This window comes from Choloepus didactylus, chromosome 2, assembly GCF_015220235.1.
Source record: "Choloepus didactylus isolate mChoDid1 chromosome 2, mChoDid1.pri, whole genome shotgun sequence".
Lineage (NCBI taxonomy): Eukaryota > Metazoa > Chordata > Mammalia > Pilosa > Megalonychidae > Choloepus > Choloepus didactylus.
Genome location: NC_051308.1, coordinates 127902450 through 127915365, shown reverse-complemented (window position 1 = coordinate 127915365; position 12916 = coordinate 127902450). Strand labels below are relative to the sequence as shown.

The window sequence follows — 12916 nt, the reverse complement described above, 5'->3', positions numbered from 1 at the left end:
AAAACTACTGGGATTTTTGATAGGCAATGCACTGAGTCTAGAGACCAATTTGGGGAGAACTATCATCTTAAAAATATTGAGTCTTCCAATCCATAAAAATTGCATATATTTCCATTTATTTAACTCTTAATTTCTCTCAGAATTGTTTTGTAGTGTTTCAGTGTATGTGTATTTTTTTTTCTTAATAAGAGAAGTTGTGAGTTTACAGAACAATCATACATAAACTACAGGATTCCCATACACCACCTCACCTCTAACACTTTGCTTTAGTGTGGAACGTTTGTTAAAACTGATGATAGCAAGAGAGTAGATGAAGAAGATGGTGGCAGAGAGAGGAGTGGAAGCTAGTCAGTCCTCTTGGAACAACTAATAAACAACCAGGAACAACTAGTAAATAATCTGGAATAACTGCGGGAGGGAAAACGTGACCATCCACTCATCATACACCAACCAGAATTGGGAGGAATGCCCGAGATCGCAGCATAAAATCTGCAAGTAAAAACTGCGGATCCAAGCTGGGAGCCCCCTCCCCCCATGGCCCAAACTGCAAAGCCTCATGGTGCTAGAGAGCAGCACTCTCTGAGCAAGCGATAGCTCAGCTGAGCTCCAAAAGTGGTTTTAATTAACAAGTGTGGACTGCTCACTACAAGCTACAAGTCCCCAACAAGCAGACAGAAGCTTTTTTGGTGACGACTGACCTTGGAGAGCCAGAGGACCTCTCTGGGAGGGAGGGGAAGCCCAGAGGACTGGGTGGTGTCTCTAGCAGATGAGTGAAAGCAAGGGAGTCTGCAGACTGACCCTGAAGGGGGGCTTTCTGTCCCATTTTTGACTAAGTGGAGAAAGCCTCAGCCATTTTCCCTAGTGCTCAGACCCAGACAAGGGCAGAGATAGAAGAGTCAGAGACTATTCAAATGCTAATGACTCTCCTTAGGGGGTGTATCTTCCCTAAGAGGAAAGAGGTGGTGCCAAGCTCTATTACCCACCTTCCATTAAGAACAAGACCCCAGAGCCTGGGAAAAACAGCCATGTGCCACACCTCCTTATACCAGTCTGGAGTGACAGGCAGACAGGTGCCACATGCTGGGCAGAAAAGCACAGTGATCCAAGGCCTCACAGGGTGTATCACCCTAAGACACCCTCAGGGAGATGTGATACTACTGCCTTTTAGACCTGAGCCCATTCTGGTCTGGGAAAATCTGATTGGGGTAACCAAGGAAACCAGATGCCTAGATAAAAGAAAACTACAACCTACACTAAGAAAAACAAAGTTATGGCCCAGTCAAAAGAACAAACTTACACTTCAACTGAGATACAGGAATTGAAACAACTAATACTAAATCAATACAAAAAGTTTAGGGAAGATATGGCAAAAAAGATAAAGTGTATAATGAAAATACTGGGTGTACATAAGGAAGAAATTGAAAGTTTGAAAAAACAACTGGCAGAATCTATGGAAATGAAAGGCACAACACAAGAGATGAAAGACACAATGGAGACATACAAATGCAGCTCTCAAGAGGCAGAAGAAAACACTCAGGAACTGGAGAACAAGGCACCTGAAAGCCTATACACAAAAGAAAAGATAGAGAAAAGAATGTTAAAATATGAGCAACGTCTCCGGGAACTTAAGGACAAAATGAAATGAAGGAATGTATGTGTCCCATAAGGAAAAGAGAGGGGAAAAGGGGCAGAAGCAATAATAGAGGAAATAATCAATGAAAACTTCCCATCTCTTATGAAAGACATAAAATTACAGATCCAAGAAGGGCAGCATACCCCAATCAGAACAGATCTGAATAGGCCTATGCCAAGACACTTAATAATCAGATTATCAAATGTCAAAGATAAAAAGAGAATCCTGAAAGCAGCAAGGGAAAAGTGATCCATCACATACAAAGGAAGCTTGATAAGACTATGTGTGGATTTCTCAGTAGAAACCATGGAGGCAAGAAGGACATGAGGTGATAAATTTAAAACACTGAAAGAGAAAAACCACCAACCAAGAACCCTATATCCAGCAAAACTGTCCTTCAAATATGAGGGAGAGCTTAAAATATTCTATGACAAACAGACAATGACAGAGTTTGTGAACAAGATACCTGCTCTACAAGAAACACTAAAGGGAGCACTACAGACAGAAAGGAAGACAGGAGTGAGAGGTTTGGAACACAATTTTGGGAGACAGTAGTACAGCAATGTAAGTACACTGAAGAAAGATGACTGTGAGTATGGTTGAAAGAGGAAGGTTAGGAGCATGTGGGACACCAGAAGGAAAGAGGAAAGCTAAAGACTGTGACTGTATAATTCAGTGAAACCTAGGGTGCTCAATGATTCTAATAAAAGGTACAAATATGTTTTTACATGAGGTAGAACAAATGAATGTCAATATTGCAAGGTCTTAAAAATGGGGTGGGATTGGGGAGAAAATACAATCAATGTAAACTAGAGACTATAACAGAAACAGTGTGTTATGCTTCCTTTAATATAACATAGGCAATATACCAAAGCTAAATGCATATGGGGGGGCATAGGGGAAGGGTATGTGTTCTAGTTTGCTAATGCTGCCAGAATGCAAAATACCAGAAATGGATTGGCTTTTATAAAAGGGGTTTTATTTGGTTACACAGTTGCAGTCTTAAGGCCATAAAGTGTCCAAGGTAACACATCAGCAATCAGATACCTTCACTGGAGGATGGCGAATGGCGTCCAGAAAACCTCTGTTAGCTGGAAAGACACATGGCTGGCGTCTGCTCCAAAGTTCTGGTTTCAAAATGGCTTTCTTCCAGGACATCCCTCTCTAGGCTGCAGTTCCTCAAATATGTCACTCTTAGTTGCTCTTGGGGCGTTTTTCCTCTCACAGCTTCTCCAGAGCAAAAGTCTGCTTTCAACGGCTGTCTTCAAAATGTCCCATCATCTGCAGCTCCTCTCTCAGTTCCTGTGCATTCTTCAAAGTGTCCCTCTTGGCTATAGCTCCTCTTCAAAATGTCACTCACAGCTGCACTGAGTTCCTTCTGTCATGTTAGCTCATTTATATGGCTCCACTGATCAACTTAGACCCACCCCAAATGGGTGGAGCAACACCTCCATGGAAATTATCCAATCAGAGTCATCACCCACAGCTGGGTGGGGCGCATTCCAAAGAAACACTCAAAGAATTACAATGTAATCAACACTGATAACATCTGCCCATACAAGATTATATCAAAGATAATGGCGTTTGGGGGACACAATATATTCAAACTGGCACAGTATGGGACTCTTTATTCTACATTAGTTTAATGCTATTTCTGCTGGTTTGAGTGTATTATGTCCCCCAAAATGCCATTATCTTTGATGTAATCTTGTGTGGGCAGACCTATCAGTGTTAATCAGATTGTAATTCTTTGGGTGTTTCCGTGGAGATGCTCCCCACCCAACTGTGGATGATGACTTTGGTTGGATAATTTCCATGGCGGTGTTGCCCTGTCCAATCAGGGTGGGTCTGAATTGAATTACTGGAGCACTATATAAGCTCAGACAGAAGGAGCAAGCCTGCTACAGCCTGGAGGGACACTTTGAAGAATGCACAGAAGCTGAGAGAGTGGCTGCAGATGAGAGACAGATTGAAGACGGCCGTTGAAAGCAGACTCTTGCTCTGGAGAAGCTAAGAGAGGACAAACACCCCAAGAGCAACTAGGAGTGATGTTTTCAAGGAGCTGCAGCCTAGAGAGGAACATCCTGGAGGAAGTCATTTTGAAACCAGAACTTTGGAGCAGATCCCAGCCACATGCCTTCCCAGCTAACAGAGGTTTTCCGAATGCCATTGGCCATCCTCCAGTGAAGGTACCTGATTGTTGATGCGTTACCCTGGACACTTTACGGCCTTAAGATTGTAACTTTGTAATCAAATAAACCCCTCCTTATAAAAGTCAATCTATTTCCGGTGTTTTGCATTCCAGCAGCATTAGCAAACTAGAAGACGATCTTTCCTTTTGCTGCTTCCTAGCTGTCATGTTTTGTTTTGTTTTGTTTTGTTTCTTTTTTTTTCTTTTTCTCTTGTCTCTCTACCTTCTTTGACTCTTCCTCATCCTTTGTGGAAGAAATGGAGATGTCCTTATATAGATAGTGGGGACGGTGGTGAATACATAAATACGTGACTGTACAGGAAACCATCGACTGTTTACTTAGAATGGAATGTATGGTGTGTGAACAAAACCGTCTTAAAAAAAACAGGTTGATGAAGAAACCTTGATGGCACTACACTGAGTGAAGACAGACAGACACATAAGGACAAATATTGCAGGATCTTACTGATATGAACTAATTATAATATGCAAACTCATAGACATGAAATGTAAGTTATCAGGATATAGAATGAGGCTGAAGAATGAGGAACGGTTGCTTATTATGAGCAGAATGTTTAACTAGGGTGAACTTCGTTTGGAAATGGACAGAGGTGATGGTATCATGTTGTGAGAATAACTAACAGTGCTGAATGGTGTGTGAATGTGGTGGAAAGAGGAAGCTCAGAGTCACATATGTCACCAGAAGGAAAGCTGGAGGTTAAAAGATGGGAATGTATAAATCAGCGAATCTTGTGGCGGACAATGTCTGTGATTAACTGTACAAATATTAGAAATCTCTCTCATGAACTAGAACAAATGTATGACACTATAACTAGAATTAATAGAGGGGCATATAGAAAAAATACACCTATTGCAAACTATATACTATATATAGTTAGTAGTATTTTAACATTCTTTCATCAACAGTAACAAATGTACTTAACAATACTATGAATCAATAAAGGTGGGGGTTTGCTTAGGGGTAGGGGAGGATTTGAGTTTCCTTTTTTTGTGTGTCTTTATTTCTTTTCTGGAGTAATGAAAATGTTCTAAAAATTGAAAAAAAAAGTTAATTGTGGTGATGGATGCACAGCTGTATGATGGTACCATGGGCAACTGATTGTACACTGGATCTCTGGATAACTGTATGGTATGTGAACAATCTCAATTAAAAAAAAACTTGTAATATAAAAAAATTGATAGCACAGTTTTATAACTGTATTATTAATTAAAATTCCTGGTTTAACTTAGGGTTCATGGTTTGTGTAGCATATTTCTATAGACGTTTAAAACTTTTTTTGCTACCATTTACACAATCTAACATTTCCCCCTTTTAATCACATTCAGATATATATTTCAGGGCTGTTAATTGTGTTCAAAATGTGCTACCATCACCACCATCGATTTCAAAAACATTTCTGTCATTCCAAACAAGGAATCTGTACATTTTAAACCTTAACTTGCCATTCCCTATCCCCACCCCATCCCCTCGTAACCTATGTTCTAGACTCTGACTCTATGAGTTTGTTTTTTCTTATTGTTTCAAATTAGTGAGATCATACAATATTTGTCCTTTTGTGTCTTACTTATTTCACTCAGTATGTTCTCTTCCAGGTTCATTCATATTGTTGCACATGTAAGGACTTCATTCCTTTTTACAGCTCCATAATATCCCATAGTATGTATATACCACATTTTATTTATCCATTCATCGGTTGATGGACACTTGGGTTGCTTTCATCTTCTGGCAATTGTGAACAATGCCATTATGAATGTTGGTGTGCAAATATCTGTTTGAGTCCTGCTTTTAATTCTCTGGGGTACATACCTAGTAGTGGGATTGCCAGGTCATATTGTAGTTCTATAGTCAGTTTTCTGAGGAACCACCAAACTATCTTCCACAGTGGATCCACCATTTTACATTGCCACCAGAAATGAATGAGTATTTCTATTTCACTGCATCTTCTCCAACATTTGAAGTTATTGTGGTCTTCAACTCCAGCAGTGTGTTTGGTTCCTTTATAAAATATCTATCTCTTTACTTAGATTCTTATATTGCTCATTCATTGTTTTCCTGATATCCTTTAGTTCTTTTTCTGTACTCTCCTTCATCTCCTTCAGCATGTTTAAGATAATTTTTTTAAAAGGCTTTGTTCGATATGCCCACATTCTCATCTTCTTTGTTGGTGTTTTCTGTATCTTTATCTTCTTCCTTTGGATGAGCCATCATTTCCAGTTTCTTTGTCTTTTACTCTTTTGTTGCATACTGTACATTTTAATATTTTAAAATGTTAACTCAGGGATTTATTCCCTGAGATGTCTTTTTCTTGGTTTTGTAACCATCAAATGATAAGACAGATTTTCCTGAGCTTTAGCCTTCCTACCAGGAAGTTCTTCCCAAGGTGAATACAGTGTTCAGGGTTTTCCCGTCTCTTTGGGCCTCTGTCTTGTCCTGGGCTTTTGCTTGTTAGTTGTTTTGGAGTTCCCATGTTTACAGGAGTTTGGTTGTCCCCTCTGTTTCCCAGGAAACAGACCACCCTCTCCAGGGGTTTGAAGCTGGCAGGCCTTTGTCTGAGACTGTCCACCTCTATGGATTTTTACACTGCATTCGTTGTCTCAAGCTACTTTTGCTTGGAGGGCAAATTCTTGGAGGAGAATCACCCCAGAGGGGACTTTCCCAAGCTAGTCCTTCCCAGCCAAAGTAGGGCCAAGGACCATAAAAAGGGCAGAGTCCAGCTCCAAAGTGCCCTGGGGAAGGGATCAGGAAAGGTGCCAAAAGTTTCTCCAATGTCTCCCCAAACCTGAACTTTCCTGGCTTGCCCAGCAAATGTAGCCCTTCAGCTAACTGTCCCCTGCAGCCTTAAGGAAGCACTGTGTCTTTAAATCTCCACTGTCTCTGCTCTTGTTTGGGGTAGGTTGAAACAATAGCTGCCGTCAGAGCCAGGCCCCAAGTGATCCAAATTCACTAAACAAAAACTGTGATCAATGATCCTCCATGCCCGCCCTTTTCTTGAGGAAGAGGATTTTTATGTCCCTTTCTGTCATCAGCAAGCTAGTCAGGGACTGGACCCCAAGGCAGCCTTCTGTGAGAGTGAGGGATGGATGCCAGTAGCTACCACACTGATAGAGCAATTTACTGTTCTTTATCGTAGTTTATCAGCCTGTTCCTCCCACTCTTCCCTGGATTCTGTACAGTATTTTTCTGGCCTCTAGGGTTTCAAAATAGTTGTTTAAGACAAGTTTTGACTGTATAATAGTTTTGGTGGATGGACCTAGTCCTGGAGCTCCATACTCCGCCATCTTTTCCAGAAGTCCCTTCTTGTGTATATGTTTTTAATCTCAAAAACAGAATGCATGAAAGCATCACAGATTATCTAGAGCATATTCAATCTGGAAATTAATACATAATACCTGTCCAACAATTTAATTTTATAATTAGAGCAGTGCCTGATATTTCCAATACCCCCAAAGTGCCTCTTTCAGTAGTTTTGAAAATCATTGCACACATCAGAATTATTACTGCTGAGAATACATTATGTATGAGATGGTTTTCTAAGCAGAAAAGAAGTCCATAATCATAGGGAGCAGATAGTCCAAATTTTGTTACTTTAAGTTCAGATTAAAAAAAAAAAAACTTCATGAATCTTAATGGTTTATTTGATTTGAAAAATTCTGATCAATAACTGCTACTTATGTTCTCACCCAAGTAACAGATTCCCATCCCATACTGGTTATAACAATAACAATCACTTCTATGATGTTTGCTATGTGTCAGGCACTCTTCTAACGCTTTAGATATGACTCACTTAATCCTCACAACAACCCTGTGATGTAGGAAATACTAACCCCATGTTACAAGTGAGTAAAGTCAGGTATAGAGAAGTAAAGTACCTTGACCGAGGTCTTACAGGTAAGAAATAGTGGAGCCAGAATTCAAATCTAAGCAGTTTGGTTCTAGATTTCATGCTCTTAACCACTCTGCAGCATTAGAGAATAGAAAATCTCATATAAATGAATTTACAGACTTTTGCTTCCAGTAATGGAAGACTGGGTGATTCAGATCAACCTTTCCAATAAGAACAACTAGAAAATACTTTTAAAAATAGAGAATTAACAAGAGGTTAAAGAATTGCCTGGCCACAGTCCAAAGAAGACAGAAATCCAGAGAACTAAGCCATACCCGAGGCCTCGTTTATTATAGGAGAATTTGCCAATTCTAGACGAGATGGCTAAGAGGCTATTCAGAAGATGGCAGAATGGTGAGGTGTGTTTTAGTTACTCCTGTGGGGCAGCTGGTAGATAGCCAGGAACTGTGTGGAACAGACACCGCAGAGGAATCTGAGTTTGGACATGGTCATACAACAGTCACGAGTGTGTGGAGCAGACGAGATAAGCAAAATCTATAAATTCTCATGGCCAGGGGGCCCGCGCCCCTCCCTGCCAGCCACAACAGACTGTTTTGTGGCTGGTTTCCTGAGGGTGGAAGGACCATCAGTGCTGGGAACCAGGGAGGAGAACTGCGGTTGCAGAACTGATTAACAAACTCAGATTGTTGAACAAAAACTCCAATCATAGATAAACTGAGACCAGACACTAGAGAATCTGGGAACAGTCAGCCTGGTGGAGAGGAGACAGGGCTAGCAAAAACAAAAACAAAAACGAGGCTTTTGGAGTTCGGGATGAACATAATACAGAGAAGGGCTGGGCTCAAACAGAATCAGGCATATATGCAAATCAGGGGGCCAGGGCCCTTCTCAGAAAAGCTGGTTTCTCTGGTTTTTTTTTTTGCACCTCAATTGCTCTCCAACTCCTTGTCCTTTTGCATTTCAATAGCCCATCAGAACTGCAAGGACTGAATTAAAGCTCTTTTCTTTAAATACTCTATACCAGGCCTTTTTCTTTATTTATTTTTTTTTAATCTTATTTTCTTTTTTTAAAAAAATAACTATTCTAAGTAGCCAATTACAGAAAGCCTCAAAGACTTTCAATTTGGGCCCAGGCAAGACCAGAGGTAAGATAGCTCTGAGACACAAAGCAATAAGTCTAGTGAGGGAGACAACTCACTAAAGACCATAGTTTCCCCAAGAGAAGGGGGGTGTGGTCCAGCTCCAGTGGCACCCCCCTTCAGGGAACTCAGACCTCAGGGGCTGGAATTCAGAATTCAACTTCAGCCAGTCAGGCCCTGAAAGGGTAACAGTCACCAGGAGAACTAAAGGCTCCATACCTCCTTACACTGGTGGGGGAGCTGTGGGCTGACAAGTGCCACCTGCTGGACAGGATAGGAAAAGCACAGAATCTATAGGCCTCACAGTAGGGTCTCATTCTCAAGGAAACTCCATACTCTTCTCCTGAGACCTGGGTCTCTCTGGACTGGGAAAACCTGATTGGGGTTGACCATATCTGAGGAGACAATCACACAAAAAGGCTACTTAGAGGCAGGGCAAGAAACAGAAAAACAAGAGGTGAAAAACTCCAATCTTAGTTGAGGCCTAGAATAAGCTGAAATGAACACCAAAGGTTAGAGAACAAAGCCAACCAACAAGAAAACCCTAGGTAAACGAGTGAAAACAACCTCAAGAATAAACTAATCAAGAAAGTCAGATGCCTAGACAGCTTAAGACAACGAGCCATACTAGGAAACACAAAAATATGGACCAGCCAAAGGAACAAACTAATAGTTCAACTGAGATACAGTAGTTGAGGCAACTAATGCTAAATCAATTCAATGAACTGGAGGAAGATCAAACAAATCTCCTAAATCAATTCAAAACTCAAGTTAATGAACTGAGGGAAGATATAGCAACAGAGATGAAAGATGTAAGGAAGACCCTGGATGACCATAAAGAAGAATTCGTAAACTTGAAAAAACAAATGGCAGGACTTATGGGAATGAAGGGCATAATGGAGGAGATGAAAAAGACAATGGAAGGATACAACAGTAGATTTGAACAGGCAGAAGAAAGGATCAGTGAATTGGAAGACAAGACACTTGAATTCATACACACAAAAGAACAGATGGTGAAAAGGATGGAAAAGTATGAGCAGGGTCTTAGGGAGATAAGTGACAACATGAAGCACACAAATCTATGTGTTATGGGTGTCCCAGAGGGAGAAGAGAGGGGAAAAGATGCAGAAAGAATAATAAAAGAAATATTCACTGAAAATGTCCCAACTCTTATGAAAGACAGAAAACTGCAGATTCAAGAAGTACAGCATACCCCAAACAGAATAGGTCCCAATAGACCTCCTCCAAGACACTTACTGATCACATTGTCCAATGTCAAAGACAAAGACAGAATTCTGAAAGCAGCAAGAGAAAAGCAATCCATCACATACAAGGGAAGCTGGATAAGACTATGTACAGATTTCTCCTCCGAAACCATAGAGGCGAGAAGACAGTGGTATGATATATTTAAGATACTGAAAGAGAAGAACTGTCAACCAAGAATTCTATATCCAGCAAAACTGTCCCTCAAAAATGAGGGAGAGATTAAAATATTTTCAGACAAACAGAGACTGAGAGAGTCTGCGAATAAGAGACCAGCATTACAAGAACTACTAAAGGGACTGCTACAGGCTGATAGGAAAAGACAGGAGAGAGAGGTTTGGAGAAGAGTGTAGAAATGAAGATTATCAGGAAAGGTAAAAGGAGAGAGGAAAAGAAATAAGACATGACATATAAAATCCAAAAGACAAAATGGTAGAAGAAAGTACTGCCCTTACAGTAATAACACTAAATGTTAATGGATTAGACCCCCCAATAAAAAGACATAGACTGGCAGAATGGATTAAAAAAAAAAGACCCATCCATATGTTGTCTACAAGAAACTCACTTTAGACACAAGGACAAAAACAGGCTGAAAGTGAAAGGGTGGAAAAAGATATTTCATGCAAACAGCAACCAGAAGAAAGCAGTAGTAGCTATATTAATATCAAATTAGACTTCAAAAGTAAAACAATTAAAAAAGACAAAGAAGGACACTATACATTAATAGAAGGGTCAATTCATCAAGAAAACATAACAATCATAAATATTTATGCACCAAGCCGGAGTGCCCCAAAATTCATGAGGCAAACACTGAGGACACTGAAAAGAGAAGTAGATACTTCTACAATAATAGTTGGAGACTTTAATACACCATTCTCATCAATAGATAGAACATCTGGGCAGAGGATCAATAAAGAAATGGAGATGTTGAATTGTACGATAAATGAACAAGACTTAACAGACATTTATAGAACACTACACCCCATGACAACAGGATACACATTCTTCTCAAGTGCTCATGGAACATTCTCTAGGATAGACCACATGTTGGGTCACAAAGCAAGTCTCAGCAAATTTTAAAATATTGATATTATAAAAAAACACTTTCTTGGATCATAATGGAATGAAGTTGGAGATAAATAACAGGCAGAAGATTATAAAACTCACAAATACATGGAGGCTAAACAACACACTCTTAGAAAACCAGTGGGTAAAAGAAGAAATTACAAAAGAAATTAGTAAGTGCCTCGAGGCAAATGACAATGAAAACACAACATATCAAAATTGATGGGATGCAGCAAAGGCAGTGCTGAGAGGGAATTTTATTGCCTTAAATGCCTATATTAAAAGAGAAGAGAGAGCAAAAATTAAGGAATTAGCTGTTCACCTGGAGGAACTAGAGAAAGAACAGCAAACTAACCCCAAAGCAAACAGAAGGAACAAAACAACAAAGCTTAGAGCAGAAATAAATGAAATTGAGACGGAAACAATAGAGAGAAGCAACAAAACTACAAGTTGGTTCTTTGAGAAAATCTACAAAATCGATGGACCCCTAGCTAGGCTAAGGAAAAAAAAAAAAAAAAAAAAAAAGGAGAAAGAGAGGTGATGCAAATAAATGCAATCAGAAATGGGAAAGGAAACAGAAGTACTGACCCTGCAGAAATAAAGGAAATAATGAGCAGATACTAGGAGAGCAACTATATGCTAAGAAACTAGACAAGTTAGAGAAAATGGATAACTTCCTAGAAACACATAAACAACCAACCTCGACTTGAGAAGAAACAGACGACCTCAACAAACTAATCACAAGTAAAGAGACTGAGACAGTCATCAAAAAGCTCCCAAAAGAGAAAAGCCCAGGACCAGAAGGCTTCACATGTAAATTCTACAAAGCATTCAAGAAAGAATTCATACCAATCCTGCTCAAACTCTTCAAAAAAAATTGAAGAGGAGGGAAAGCTACCTAACTCATTCTATGAAGCCAACATCACCCTAATACCAAAGTCAGACAAAGATACTACAAAAAAAGAAAATTACAGACCAATGTTTTTAATGAATATAGATGCAAAAATTCTCAACAAAATACTCGCAAATCAAATCCAGCAGCACATTAAAAGAATTATATACCACAACCAGGTGGGGTTTATTCCACGTATGAAAGGCTGGTTCAACACAAGAAAATCAATTAATGTAATACACTACATCAATAAATCAAAGCAGAAGAACCACATGATAATCTTGATTGAAGCAGAAAAGGCATTTGACAAAATTCAACATCCTTTCTTGATGAAAACACTTCAAAGGATAGGAATAGAAGGGAATTTTCTCAATACGATAAAGGCAATATATGAAAAACCCACAGCTAACATTGTACTCAATGGGGAGAAACTGAAAACTTTACCTCTAAGATCAGGAACAAGACAGGGATGCCCACTGTCACCACTGTTATTCAACATTGTGCTAAAAGTTCTAGCTAGAGCAATTAGGCAAAAAAAAAAAAAAAAGAAAAGAAAAAGAAATAAAAGGCATCCAAATTGGAGAGGAAGAAGTAAAACTCTCACTCCTTACAGATGATATGATTCATACGTAGAAAATCCAGAAAAATCAACAGCAAAGCTATTAGAACTAATCAATGAATACAGCAAAGTGGCAGGCTATAAATTCAACACAGAAAAATCTGTAGTGTTCTTATACACAAGTAATGTGCAACAAGAGGAAGAAATCAAGAAAAAAATTCCATTTACAATAGCAACCAAAAGAATCAAGAATTTAGGAATAAACTTAACCAAGGCCACAAAAGACCTACTGTTCTGGTTTGCTAATG

The 12916-nt window shown here is 39.5% G+C and overlaps 1 protein-coding gene across 11 annotated transcripts in view; it reads right to left on the bottom strand.

The window, feature by feature from the left end:
- The window catches only part of ST7L (suppression of tumorigenicity 7 like), a 108637-nt gene that overhangs the window by 40208 nt on the left and 55513 nt on the right, over positions 1 to 12916 (bottom strand). The gene's annotated exons all lie outside the window — the stretch shown is intronic.